The sequence below is a fragment of the Melozone crissalis genome, unplaced genomic scaffold (genome assembly GCF_028551555.1).
Source record: "Melozone crissalis strain CALT ecotype California unplaced genomic scaffold, PUWL_Pcris_2 ptg000139l_1, whole genome shotgun sequence".
Classification (NCBI taxonomy): domain Eukaryota; kingdom Metazoa; phylum Chordata; class Aves; order Passeriformes; family Passerellidae; genus Melozone; species Melozone crissalis.
Window position 1 is genome coordinate 4,115,657 of NW_026535912.1, and position 14,847 is coordinate 4,130,503.

The window sequence follows — 14,847 nt, forward strand, 5'->3', positions numbered from 1 at the left end:
AAACTCCTCACTACACTACAACCTAGGGCCAACTTCTACCCCACAAGAGAATTTCTCTCCTGGGGTAGAGAGGAAAATTACATCAAGGCCTGTAGGCACTGTGATGCGGACAACGAAACCTGCGCCCTCATCCTCGGCTACTGCCCAGTGATTCAGGACGCTCAAATCAAGAGGCACAATCATATCTGTGAAAGGCTTATTGAGGAGGCGAAGAAGAGGGACTGGGTAGTGTTCAAAGAACCACCCATAAGGGAAACCATCAAGAAGCTGTACAAACCAGATCTGATATCTGTTAAGGACGGACGTGCATTCATCGTGAAAGTGACAGTACGATACGAAGCCTCCAGAACATCTCTGGAAGAAGTGGCTGCAGAGAAAGTAAACAAGTGCAAACATTTGGAAACCAAGGTGCAAAGCCTCACCAACGCAAAGGACGTTGTTTCTATGGGCTTTCCCCTTGGAGCGCGGGGGAAATGGTACAAGGGGCACTTTGAACTTTTGAGTACACTTGGCCTCTCCAAATCGAGGCAAGCGATGGTTGCAAAGACTTTATCCACAGAAGCACTCCTATCGTCTGTGGAGATTGTACGTATGTTCACCAGTTGGGCCAGAAGATTACACGATTCAGGGTAGCGAATTTTTGCATTTTTTGTACTTTGTAATGTTTTGTAGATTTTTATTGCTGTTTTAATATGTTGATTTTTGTATGCAATTTTTTTTTTTGTATCACTTTTACATTTTAATAAACTAGAGAGTAGCTAGGTTCGTAAGGAAGCCACAAGCCAGTTAGGTAGCTCATAGTGAGTAGGGACAAAGACTTTAATTCATAACGCATCAATTACCACCCGATTCAGACCAATTTACTGTATTTGAAACAATTTACTGGATTTGTCCAAGGTGGACGGGCCACCTTTATTTAACCCGGAAAAGGAACATATATTATTTATATGTGTTTGAAAAAAAACCAAATGCCTCGTCATCTAATTAGTGACGTGCATGAATGGATGAATTGGGGATCCCAATGGATTGTTGGTTCCAACTGGCCTCACTGAGTCACAAGGGCCTCTGGACTCCTTGAGACTCCACAGTGCTACCATGTCCCTTTGGTTCCACAAGCGACAGCTTCACAATGGTTCCTGAGCATCTTTAGGCACCAGTGTCTCAGAGCATCCCCTCAGTTCCATGAACTCCACAGTGTCACAATGTCCCCTTTGTTCCATTTAGTTCTGCAGTGTCACAAGGATTCCTGGAAAGAATGAGGCCCTGAGGTATCACAATGGATGGTTCCATGAAGTCCCAGAGTTTCACAGTCTCCTCTTGCTTCCATGGATTCTACAAGACCCTGGAGTGTCACAGGGCCCCTACAGTCCCATGAGTCTTCACAGTGTGACAATGTCCCCAGGAGACACTGCAGTGTGACAATGTCCCCAGGAGGCAGTGCAGTGTCACAGAGGAGCAGCACTGGAGTGGACACAGCACCAGGGGAGGTTTGGCAGTGCTTCCATGTCTGTGACGCAACAGTGGTGGCAACACCAACGTTCCCATCTCTAAGATAACACAGATGTTCAAGACCGAGCATTCCCCTGTCAGTGACACCCCAGTGGTGGCAACCTCAAAGTTCCCCTGTCTATGACATGACAGCAGTGGCAATACCAATGTGCCCCTGTCTATGACACCAAAGCAATTGCAAGCCCAGTGTTCCCCTCTCTGTGACACCACAGAGGTGGCACCTGCAGCATTCTCCTCTTTATGACAGCACCACAGTGGCAAGCCCAACATTGCCCTCTCAGTGACACTGCAGGGGTGGCAGCCCCAAATGCTCCCCTGTGACACCACAGCAGTGACTCCCCCAACATTCCCCTCTCTGTGATACCACTGAGTTGGCAGTTCCAGCATTGACTTCTGTAGGACACCACAGGGGCAGCAGCCCCAAGATTACCCTGTCTTTGAGCCCACAAGGATGGCAGCCCCAACATTCCTCTCTCTATGATACCACAGCAGTGGGAGCCCCAGAATTCCCCTGTCTGTGGAACCCTAGCAGTGTCAGCCCCAACATTTCCCTCTCTGTGACATCATAGTTGTGGCAGCCCCAAGTCCCCCTCTCTGTGACACCAGAGCAGTGGAAGGCCCAGAGTCCCCTGTCTGTGACACCACAGCTTTGGCAGCCCCAACATTCTCCTCTCTATGACTCCACAGCAGAGGCAGCCCCAATGTTCTCCTCTCTATGACTCCACAGCAGAGGAAGCCCCCAGCCCCCAGCATTCTCATGTGTATGATACCATTGTGGTGGCAGCCACAACGTTCCTCTCTCTGTGACGCCTCAGTGGTGGCAGCCCCAGTTGTCCCTTCTATGACACTACAGCAGCAGCCACGCCAACATTCCCCTCTCCATGACACCTGAGCTGTGGCAGCCCCAGTGTTCCCCCCTCTGTGACACCACAGCTGTGGCAGTCCCGTTGTCCCGGTTTCTGTGACACCACAGCGGTTGCTGCCCGAACGTTCCCCTCTCTGTGACACTGCAGCTGTGGCAGCAGAACTAAAACAGAAGCAGCAGCCATGGAAGAACAGGGGAGCAGGGGAGGAGCAGAGAAGGAGCAGTGGAACAGTGGTAGATGAGCAGTGTTGGAGCAGCAGTGGAGCAGTGGTGGAGGAGCTGAGGAACCGTGCTGAAACTGCACCACACAGCTTTTGAACAGCAGTGGAGTGAGCATGGAAAAGGAGGAGCAGTGGTGGCACAGGAGCTACAGCCATGAAATTATGGTGGCACAGGAACTACAGCCATGGAACAGTGGTGGCACAGGAACTACAGCCATGGAACAGTGGTTACACAGGAACTACAGCCATGGAACAGTGGTGGCACAGGAACTGCAGCTGTGGAACAGTGGTGGCACAGGAGCTACAGCCATGGAACAGTGGTGACACAGCCCCACAGCTGTGGAGCGGTGCCTGAGATGCTGAAGCTGTGGGACACAGAGCGGCTCCCAGCGCTGTGTCCTGCAGGAGCCGGTCCCGCACACACCAGAGCGATGCCCCTCTGGCTGAGCCAGAGCTGGGGACACAGGCAGGAATTGCTGCTGGGCTGTGCAAGGCGTGGATCAAGTGCAATTAATGGTGACCTGGGCATTTGATCCTGCTCATTGTGGCTGCTTTTTTGCAGTCAGGACCATTCCAGTTCATCTGAAGTCATGAGTCATGAACTCAGGAGAAACTTGGGACATAAGGAATCAAAGTGCCTTCTGTCCTGCTGTCTTGGTTTGAAAGACAGGTGCCTGCTAAGGAAGGCAGGAGCCTCCCATGAAATGGAGAATGTGAACCCTCCCCCTCTGAATTGCTATAATTTTAAATTAAGGGGCTCTCAGGCAAAAAATAAAAAGTATAGGAGCCGGAAATAACAGTTATTTAATAGGGAAGAAAATAAAAGGATAAAATCAACAATGCAGTACAGTTAAACAACACTGACAGAGTCAGAACACAACCTGACACCCTGTTGGTCAGGCTGTTGGTAGTAATCCAATTGGAAATGTGGCTGCAGTCCTCCTGGAGTGGCAGGTGTGGTTCTGTTGGTGCAGGGGCTCCCGTAGAAAAGGGTGTAGTCTTTCTCTGAGGATCCAGTGGAGGAACAGGCAGCTGCTATTCCACTGGGAAATCCAGTGGAGAAGTTGTGCTGCTATTCCAGAATCTCCAGATTCTATTCAGTTAGGAATGCTTGGCTCTTCCCTCTGGGCAGAGAATCTCCCAATGGGATGCTGTAATTCTTATCAGCCATGCAGTGACATTCAATAGGCTGTTATCAGCAGATGCCTTCACCCCTGGAGGGAGGAGTGGTTGTGGAAGAGATAAGGAAAACTGCCATAGAGATGGCAAATAAAATCCATTTTGCCTTGCAATCTGGGACACCTGCAGAGGAAGACATCTTGGTAGAAGTTGAATGATTTCTGATTTGGGAACCAAAGTGGGTCAATTATTGACCTGTGGTTTGTTCTCATCCAGAAAGATGTTCCAAAGTACTGCAATTTGGAAATAAAACCAGGAACGTGTTTCTTCATCTGGATATTGCATATGGACTATAGAGCTATTTGTGGTCAATATGATAAGAAAACAACTGGAAATCTTTTCTTGATTTCACTCTTTCTTCCAGTCTCTGGGATTAGGCCTCCAACACTCCCTGCAGGTCTTCTTTCCATAATCTGCTCCTCCGGAGTTGGGATGTGACAAATCAGCAGTGGGAAGAGGGAGGACAATGGACCATTACAACTGCAAACTCCGGTTTTTATAGTCTTTGGATTTCCAGTGCTTAGAAATTGTCATGTTTTCAACTGTCTGAACAAATCCCACATTTGTCACTTTTTCCGTGGCAGAAAACCTTCCTCTGGCCTTATTTAGGAACCGACCCTGGGAAACACCTCAGTGCAGATGTTTTTTTGTTGGTTTTGCTAAGAGATGACAAGAAAATGAGCACACAGGGCACGGATGAGAGAAAGGGAAGAAACAGTTCCTTTCTTTTCTCTTCCTTGTGGAAACTCTCCTCTAGAGGTTGTGCTCCAGCCGGAGACTTCCTGGGCCAAGGGCTGAGGGAAGCAATTCAGCTGAGGCAGTTGAGGTATCTCCTCCCTGGTCTGTAGCCCTGGGGCTGGGAGGGGACACGGGTGCCCCCCTTGCAGCCCTTGCAGCCCCTGGAATGGGGGATTCCTCCTGCCTCTGCCAGGTGCTCCTGATCCTGGCGTTAGCCCTGGCCTGGGTGCTCCTGCTCTGAGCTCCCTGCCATGGGCATTGCTGGTGCTGGAGGGCAGGAGGGAGGGATTCAGTGCAAACCTTGGAGGCGCCAGTGGGCTCAGAGATGGCTGGAGGTGACAGTGACAGAGTGACGGGAGGTGCAGATGGACACAGGGACAAGACAACACCCCAAAGAAAACCTCTTGGAAATTTGGGGGACTTTGAGTGTAAAATACACACGAACACAAACACACAGACTAAGAATACTGCAAAGCATTTCCCAGCTATCTTAGGTTGGACAGTGGGGGTGTATTCTATTCCTATCTGATGGGGCAGTTATCTTATGTTACTTGGGCAATTTTCTTTATCTCTTTCACAACCCATCCTCCCTCCCAGGAGATATCTTTTGTTAATGGGCCATTGAGTGCCACTGCATGACTGATAAAATTCCATCATCCCATTGTGAGAAGCTCCACCCAGAGGGAGGAGCCAAGCATTCCTACCTGGATATAATCAGAGGGCTGGAAGACCAGAGTCAGCCTTTTCCACTGGATTGCCAGAGGAAGACCAGGCCCAACACCACCACCACTGGATCTTCAGAGGAAAACCCCACTGTTCTGCAGGATCCCTGCCACTGCCACTGTGACCCACAGGGTGTCAGGTCGTATTCTGAATCTGTTAGTGTTTTTTCTTTGTACTATTGTGTTTATATTTTAATTTTCCTGCTAAATAGCTGTTATTCCTATTCCCATATCTGTTTCCTTAGAGCTCCATAATTTCAAAATTATAACTGTTCGGAAGGAGGTTGTTTACCTTTTCCATTTGAAGGGAGGCTCTTGCCTTCCTTAGCAGACACCTGTCTATTCAAACTGAGACAATGCCCCAGGACACCCAGGAGGGTGAGGAGGAAGTCAGTGCCCCTTTCCCCCTTTCTCCTGCTCCATCTCCCAGCCCAGCACAGCCCCCAGCTGCAGGACAACCTCACTGCCAATGCCGTCCTGCCGGGAAAGCACTGGGGAGATCTCCTTCCCCTTCCTTTTGTCACAGAGGCAAATCTCATCCTCTCTTTGTCCTTCCTGCCCCAGACAAGGAGCTGAGGATGGAAACCAGGGTGGACAAATCCCCACAGCAGAACCTTGTAGAAGAGGCTGTTTTGCGGAGCTCCATGGCACAAGAATCCAATGGAGAGGAAAAGCCCTGGAGATCCCACAGGAAGAGGGGCTGCAAACCCAGCCCAGTGTGCTCTGAGGAGGAAAGACCCACCCTGGGCCAGGAAGGTGGACGGAACTTCAGCCAGAGCTCGGAGCTGGTGGTGCATGAGCAGCTTCACAATGGGGAGAATCCCTACAAGTGCTTGGAGTGTGGGAAGAGCTTCAGGCAGAGCAGCACCTTGATCCGCCACCAGGTGATCCACACCGGGCAATGGCCCTACAAGTGTGAGGAATGTAAGAAGGGCTTCAGCTGCAGCTCAGAACTCATCAGGAACCAACGCATCCACACTGGGGAGAGGCCCTACGAGTGTTCCAATTGTGGGAAGAGGTTTCGGATCAGCTCTCATCTCCTCCTGCATGAGCGGATTCACACTGAGGAGAGGCCCTTCCACTGCCCTGAGTGCGGGGAGGGATTCCAACACAGCTCCCACCTCAGCATCCACCAGCGCACCCACACCGGGGAGAGGCCCTACAAGTGTCCCCAGCGTGGGAAGAGCTTCTCAAACAGCTCTACCTTGTCCCGACACCAACGGAAGCACTGGTAAGGGAAGCCCTGCGTGTGCTCCAACTACAGGAGGAGCTTTGTGCACTGGCGCAGCTTCATCCCCCATGGGAGGACCCACATTGGTCAGAACACTGGTGACCCACATTCCCAGTGATCCATGTTGGGAGGAGACCTGGCTGGTTATCCTTTTGGCCCTAATTTTCTTCTGATTTGTCTTTATCACTTAAAAACACCTGAAACAGGACTAAAATGAAAGTAATTGATCAAGGATGTCTGAAGTCCCACCACTTAAAAAGGTATTTGAGGTGGAATTTATGGTTTGTGAACATTTGTTCTGTAGGATTTGTGGGTTCTTGGGAGATTTCAGCAAGTGTTCTCCATATCTTTGCACTCCAGAATTCCAGATAGATTGTTCTGTCACCTCAAAATGATTCAATCCCATTGAAAACACCTCAATTTTACCCCAAAATTGACCAATCCATGTCAAAATGCCTTATTCCCACCTAGGAAAAATTCAGTCCCATGACAAATCTACTTGATTCCACAGTGTCCAGGGTGAGAGGGGGTTGGAAGGAGATTGGGAGAACTGGCATCCAAATTTGAGGGTGTGGGATTGGAATTGTGTGGGGCTGGGTGTGTGGCCTGTATTTTGATAGTAAATAAAACTTCCAGAATGACTGATTTCTGTCCCATTCATTTTTTGTCAGTTCCAGTTTGTTTTTCAGAGTGCCACCTTCGGAGCTGTTTGTGTTTGTGCCCTTCTTTCTCTCCTGCCTTTCTTTGCCTGCTCTGTTTCTCTCTCAGTGTCTCTCTTGACCCAGGACAGCTCCCACCAAAGACCCTGCCCTGATTTATTTCCCACTCCCGGAGCTACAACAACCACAGGTGAAGCTATGAAGACTGGCAGTGAAATGTCACTGTAAGATCGTGCTCCACTTGGAGCATCTTTTCCTGCCTGGGAATGGGAATTCCAGCCCCTGGCAGTGTGTGCCATGGATCCCAGAGGGGCATTCCCGAGGCTCCCAGGGTGCTGCTCCTGCCGTGCCTCCCAAGGAGCTCTGCAGGGCCAGTGGACAAGGTCCAGCAGCTCTGTTGGTTCTGCAGTGCCACAAGGGCCCCTGGGTCCATGAGTGTCCTTACTGACAACAGCGGTTCCTTGGTTCCCATGATGCCCTGCTGTGTCACCATGGATATTTGGTGCCATGAAGTTCTTCAGTGTCACAATGGCCTCCCTCGCTCCATGAGCTTCCGCAGTGTTACAATGTCTTCCTTGGATGGGCAGTGTTACCATGGGCCATTGGCTCCATGCAGCCCCGCTGGGTCACCATGGACTCCTTGGTTCCACGAGGTTCTGGGGGTGTCTCCATTGTCTCCTGGGATCCACAGTGTCACCATGGACCACTGGATCCACGTGGCCCTGCTGTGTCACCATGGCCCCTTGGTTCCATGGGACCCCAGGGTCATAATTGACTCCTTGCTTCCACGTCACCTCCTCAGTGCCAAAATGGCCCCTTCGTTCCATGAGGAACAAAAAAGTTTTGTAGAAACTTTGAAAAATCAATACACCTGGGAACATCTGTTTGCATTCAAGAGAGAGGTAAAAGGTGAGGATGGCAGGAGCAGCTTCATCTGCAACAGAGATCCAGGGAAACGACAGGGACAGAGAATTCAGGTGCAAGACTCAGAGAATTCTGCTCCCAGAGATCATTTCTGCTCACACTGTCCCTTGTAGAAAGGTGACATCATTCCAGGCAGTCTGGACTGAGCAGGTTGTTTCTGAGGTGGGTTTGTTTTTCAGGAAACCCACTCAGGGTTTTCCATTTGTTCTGGTTTGAAAGCAAAACCAGAGAGAGACTCGATGTCAGAAATACAATTTATTAGGAAAAAAAAATCAAAAATCATGCAATAATACATAAGAAAAAACACTGATAAATTCAGAATATAACCTGTCACTCTCTTGGTCAGGGTGCTGATAGCAGTCCAGTTGGAATGGTGGCTGCAGTCCTCCTGGAGTGGCAGATGTGGTTATGTTGGAGCAGTGATCCTGTAGCAGGGTGTAGCCTACCTCTGAAGTTCCAGTGGAAATGGCAGCTGTTGCTCTGGGGAATCCAGTGGAAAGGCAACTTGTTTTGTCCCAAAGCCCAGATAATATCCAGGGGGGCATGCTTAGCTCTTCCCCCCTGGGTGGAGCATCTCACAATGGGCTGATATCATTCTATGAGTCATGAGGTGGGTCAATTAAACAGAAATGGCTCCTGGAGGGCATTATCTCTGAGTCATGCAGAAAGGCATTGATAGGCCTATTAACAGGAGATAAGGAATAAAACAATACCCCTCCTGTTTCAACAGCTCTTGAGGATGGGAATAGAGTACATCTTTATATTGTAACCTAGGTCATCTCTCACCAATGGAAGGGTGGGACCGAATAACTTCATATTTGGTGTCATTTTGTGCTCTGCTGGGAGTTTCCCGAGGGCTGGTAGTGCTGTTGGCTTCAGGAACAGTTTGGGTAATGGCTGTAGGACTGAGGGTTGGGTAAAAAACCAGAACAGTATTGTTGTATTTATAATCTTTTGTTACATGTCCAGTTTTCCTGCAGTTATAACAGTTTCCACTGCCTTTATTACATTCTGTATTGTGGGGAAGCACGTTTGCTGCAACCAGCATTTCAATTGCACCCTGGCTGGTGGCCTTGGCTAGGCTGGAGTCACGGTCTGAGACCGCTTGGAATATGCAAGCATCAACCATCTGAGCAATGGTAGGCTCAGGGTCAAGGGGGAGGCTGTGAAGAACCTTTCTGCAGTCAATACTGGCATTATAGAAAGCTAATTTGCTAATAAGATCATCCTGGACCTTTTGATCATCTACCTGTTTTTCCAGGGCTTTCATAAGGTGCTTTATGAACTTGATATAGTTCTCATCCGGGCCCTGGTGAATGTCAGTGAAGTCAGTGTGGGGTGCAGAATTATCAGGTGTTTGGAGGAGGGTGGACCATGCAGCGCCTTTGAGATCTTCCAGTATTGACTGGGGGAAGACTTCAGCCTGATACTGCAGTCTAGTATAGTCTCCTTCCCTGGTAATGCGGTCCATTGTGAGGCGTTGTCGCCCTTCTTCCTCAACATAACCTTTTGGTAACTCATGAACTTTTTTTATCCAAACTCCTTTCCAGAAAATAAATTCATCGGGTGACAATATAGTTTTCATACACCGTTTTAAATTTTGTGATACCATTGTGTGGGCAGTAAATGGCACGTCCAGCAAATTGTTAAAATAGGGAGAACCCCTCCCATAATCCTTGGCAGCCTTTACTAAGTCATTCATTTCCCTATGGAGGTAGGGAATCCAAGATTCAGGTGGCACCTGTGCAGTATAAGCAGGGGCCAAAACCTAAATGGGAATCTATTCCCTATGGATTCCCAGGGGCCAAAGCCTAAATGGGAATCTATTCCCTATGGATTCCCATTTAGGTTTTGGCCCCTGCTTATACTGCACACCACCTGAATCTTGGATATCACCTCCCAGTCCCCCTCCTTTGCAGCTTTTCTCCGCATCCTCTGCCAAGAATCCTTGGGCTCATCCTCACTCTCAGATAAGCTATCACTCTTTTCCTCTGTAGAGGAGGCAGGTCTGCTGGCAGAGGCGCAGGCCTTTCTGCCAACCAGCAATGCCTGGCGTTGAAGGCCTTTGGTAGCCCAAATGGCTTCCTTCCAGTTGGCCCCATGTCTGGTTCCAGTGATGTGGGAACTGGAAGAAGCTGGACTGGAGAAGGGGTCTGGAAGTGGAGAGGTGGAGCCTGCACCCGGGAGGAGCTTTCTGATGACAGGGGAGGGACCCAATGCAGCGGTGGAATTCAACATTAAGGTGAGACCCGTCACAGAGGAGGCACCTGAAGCAAAGGTGGGAAATGGGGATGAAGGTGGGAGGGAATCTAAAATGGCGGTCTCTCTAACAGGAGTATTGCCATCTTGTGATTTATAGGAAGGAGGATTAGAACTAGGGAATGAAGGAATGTGGGTGAGGGAATATCTCAAGGCAGTATGGCCACTACCACCCTGAGGAGAGGACAGAAAAGGAGGGGAGATGGCAGACAGCAGATGGCTTGTCTGTGCCAAAGGGCGGGTGTCATCTCCCATCCTGTTCTCAGGGAACCTGGGTTCGGGAACGTGAAGGGCGGGTTGAATAAGCCAGGGAAAAGGGTTGGAACCATGAACTCCTTAAATGATCCTATAAATTGAATGAAACAACAGATAAAATTTCCCAACTTTTAAAACCCCTTGTGTTTGTAAAATATAAAACTTTTCCCCGACAGCATCCCAAAACGATAACTGATAGACAGAATCAACAGAGATATCAGGAAGCTCCTCAAATAACCATGAACAATCCCTTTTAAACTCCCTTCAGAAATATAACTCCCCTCTAAATTTAAAACTCTCCAAAACTTAACAAAAACATCCCTTTCAGCTTGGGAATGAGTATTTCCCGTAGCTGCCCCCAATGGAAGAGGGAATGCACACCCACAGGAACAGAAAATCAGACGCCCAAACCCCTGGGAGCTCTCTGCCACTCAGTCACTCACTCTCAGTCTCACAGGCACAATCTCCAGCCAATGTGGGGCTTGTGGGGAGCACCAGAGACAGCTTTCCCTTGCTTGTCCCCACCTGGCATCACTGCCTGCAGGGTTCTGTTCTAGCTGGAACCTGGGGACACTTTCTCAGTTGTGTCCCTGACAGGGATCTCTTCAAAGTACAAGAAACTTCAGGGTTTCAACAGAACTGAGTTCTTGAGGGTTCTGTGACATCACTGAGGGGATGGTGACATCACAGAGCTGGCTGTAACATCCCAGAGCTGGCTGTGACATCCCAGAGTAGGATGTGAAGCCATAGAGCAGAGTCTGCCATGAGAGAGGGTGGCTCTGTGGCATCAGGGAGTGGGTTGTGACATCACCAGGTAGCTGTGTAACATCACAGAGAAGGCTGTGACATCACAGAACAGATTGTGACATCACAGGGTGACTTTGTGACATCAGACTTCTGTGACATCACAGAACTGCTGTATGACATCACAAGGGGACATAGAGTTTGTTCTGTGACATCACAGGGTCAGTGTGACATCACAGGGTCAGTGTGACATCACAAGGGCTGTGTGACATCACAGATGGCTGTGTGACATCACAGGGTCAGTGCGACATCACAGGGGCTGTGTGACATCACAGGGGCTGTGTGAGGTCACTGGGAAGGTCACTCTGCCCCGGCTCCCCTCACAGTTCCCCCCACAGCAGTCCAACCCTGCTCGTGCACAGCAGGGTTCCCTGTCCCCCGGGGTCCCCCTGCCCCCGGCCCCACAGCCTCCCCCAGAGGATGTTCCACGAGATCGACCCCAGAGCCTTACACGGGGACGGGGGGCCGGGGCCCTGGGGGTGGCACAGGGGGACAGGGACCCCCCGGCAGTGTCCCTGTGTCGTCCAGGGCCAGAGCCTGGGCCAGGGCTCCTTCACCCTGTTACGAACGAGGGCTTGAGAGCGCTGAAAAAATCCCCAGCAAGGGATCAGCAAAAACCAGATTTAATATTAAGGGACAGCAGCACAAAGTTCCTTGGCAAGAGTCACTCTGCTCCTGACTGGACACTTCAGGCACACCAGGGAAACAAAGCAACAACAAAACCAAACAGAATCCAGGCAATCAAACCAGAAATGAACTGAGAACTGTCCCTCTGTGTGTGTGTGTGACACAAGGACAGTGAGGGCAAGGATCAAAGGAATATGGCCTAAAAGCTTAACAGAGCTCAAACTTTACAGGACTTAACTTGTACCTTAATGTTAACTGATACGGTCAACTTCACAATTTAGCAAAAGAACAGCACTTAACAGTATTTAACCTAACATAAAACCTATATTAGATATAAAACAGAGGAATAATACTGAACAATATTCAACTCAGCTTATAAGTTACATTAAACATAACAACTTAGCAAAAGAACAACTCTTAGCAGCATTTAATTTAGCTGAGACTTCATGACTTAAACTTACTTACAGGCCTGACTGACTGAGCTATCCAAGGCACTCCAACCCCTCAGAGAGCAGCATTTCTGCCACATTTCCCCAGCACAGGCGCTCCTGTGTGCACACTGACACAAAGAGTCAGTGCAAGACACCTGTGAGCAATTCCCCCGAGGGCAGGAAATGCTCACTGTGGATCCTTTGGCATCTCCCCAGTGGGCAAAGGGTTGAGCCTGGAGGAGCTGGGGGATCAGCCCAGGCTCTGTCGTTGTTCAGGATCCCCGAGTGCAGCAAACGGGAGAGTTCCTGGCTGGGAAAGGCCCCACCCAGAGGGAGTCTCTGGCCCAGGAGAGCTCCAAGGGCTCCTTTTGGAGTGCTGTTTGCAGGGCCCCAAGAGAGGGGCTTCAGTCCCAGCAATGGTTCATCCTGGACGCACTTGGCATCAACAGCTTTCTTTGTCAGTGTGAGAACAGGGATGTTGTGCCACGGAGGGAACAAAAACAGTTCCCAGGGCTGCTGCTAAAGGAACCAGGAGCTGGTTGGGCAGCAGCAGTGCCTGGAGCAGACAGTGTTTGTCATGAGCTGCAGAGGAGCTGAGCCCAGGGGCTGTTGGCCAAGGCCCAGGCCCAAGGAGCATTTCTCAGCTGGCAGGGTGGCCTGAGAAGGGGAAGGGGGGATAATTCAGCCTCTCAGTGAGCTCCCAGTCGCTCCCAGTATTTCCACATCCGCGCTCCAAGTGCTGCTCCCAGCCCTGATCCGTGGGGATGGGAATGTCCCGCTCCCTTGCCGGGGCAGGGTCACACCTTGTCTCATTCCCGGCTGTTTTAATGGCCTGGAAAGGCTCGGGATGGCCTTGGGGCAGCCCGCACTCCAAAGGACGAAAAAAGTCTTCAGGTTTTTTCTCGGTCTTCAGTGTTTATTAGTTTTTATCTACAATATTTTCTCCCGGCCCGACAGAGGTCCGCACAGCACGTCGGCCATGAGCACACTGAGAGCCCTCGGGGCGGTCACTTATCTTTATACCCAAAACTACGTATAAGATATTTACCTATTTTCCCCATTACCTTTCACCCTTATTGACAAGTGCACTTTTAGTAAGAACCAATCCCAAAGTGCCACCACCACCACAGAAGATGGAGGCCAAGAAGAAGAAGAAGAAGGACAGGACACGCCCTAATTCCTCCATCTTGTCTCCCTAGAACCCCCCTGTACCAAAATTCTAAAACCTGTGTTTCACACTATAATTAACCTATCCCTTCACCATTTATCCCCGTGTGATCCTCCCATCCTCATACAGGTGTCGTCTCCTGTGCAGGATCAAAGTCCAGCCACCAGACACTTCTGGCAACATTCCAGGACCTCCGAGCCCCCCAAGGGTTATCTCGGTGACTCTGCACATCAGGGCTGCTGTGCTGAGATCCCACAATAAAGGATCTCCCAGCAGAATTTTCTGCAGAGATGCCCTTTTGTTGCCTTCTCTGGAGCTGCAGCAGCGATGTCGGTGTGCAGAGCTGGGGGCAGATCAGGGCTGGCCCAGCAGCTGGGCCCAGCAGCAGCAGCACTTGGTGTTGCCAGTGCTGCTGCCATGGCCCTGCCCCGCTGCCCTGGTGGCCCTGGTGTTGCTGCAGGGCCTGAGTGCTCTCGGGGCCGGGCACAGCCCTGGGGGTGGCAGTGCCGGGGCTGCAGCAGGGACAGGCCATGGGCACTGCTGGGGTAGCGCTGATGCCTCAGGCCAGGCCATGGGGGCTCCAGGCTCCTTGCCCAGGCTCTCTCAAGAACACACCCAGGCCAATGCTCAGCACGAAAAGCCCTGTGAGCAGCCCCAGGCTGGCCGTGGGCAGGCTGGGCACAAACAGCATTGCTGGGGCTCTGCAAGGGCCCTGGGGCAGACGGGAAGGAGCAGCAGAGCAGGGGCTGATCCATCCCCAGTGCACTGCACAGCCCAGGACAGCATCCCAGAGCGTCCTCATGGAGCTGTCAACAACATCCCCCCTCTGCAGCCCTGGCCTCTCCCCAGCTCACACAGGTGCCCCATCCTTGCAGGCACAGACATGGCAGCACTGGCTCAGCAGCCCCTGTTTGCATTGCACACAGCAGAGGGAGCACCCCCATGCTGTTGGTGTGGGGACATGAACCTGAAGGAGTACAAATGCCATCAGCCCCTGGGGCCAGCAAGGGCTGGGGGACACCAGGGAAACCACTCAGCTTTGTCCTGGCCTCTGCAGTCAGCCAGAAAGTTTGTTCCCATCAGCTGGGAGTTTCCTGTCCCACTGCAGACAATGTTGCGCAGAGCCAGGGCTGCCTGGCAGCCACCCCCAAACTGTCCTGAGCATTTCCTTTGCTTCACCTTTGCTTTCTTTACTCTTTCCCCGATATAAATTTCTTGCTCTTGCCCATCCCTGTTCCCTCCCCTGCAAACAGCC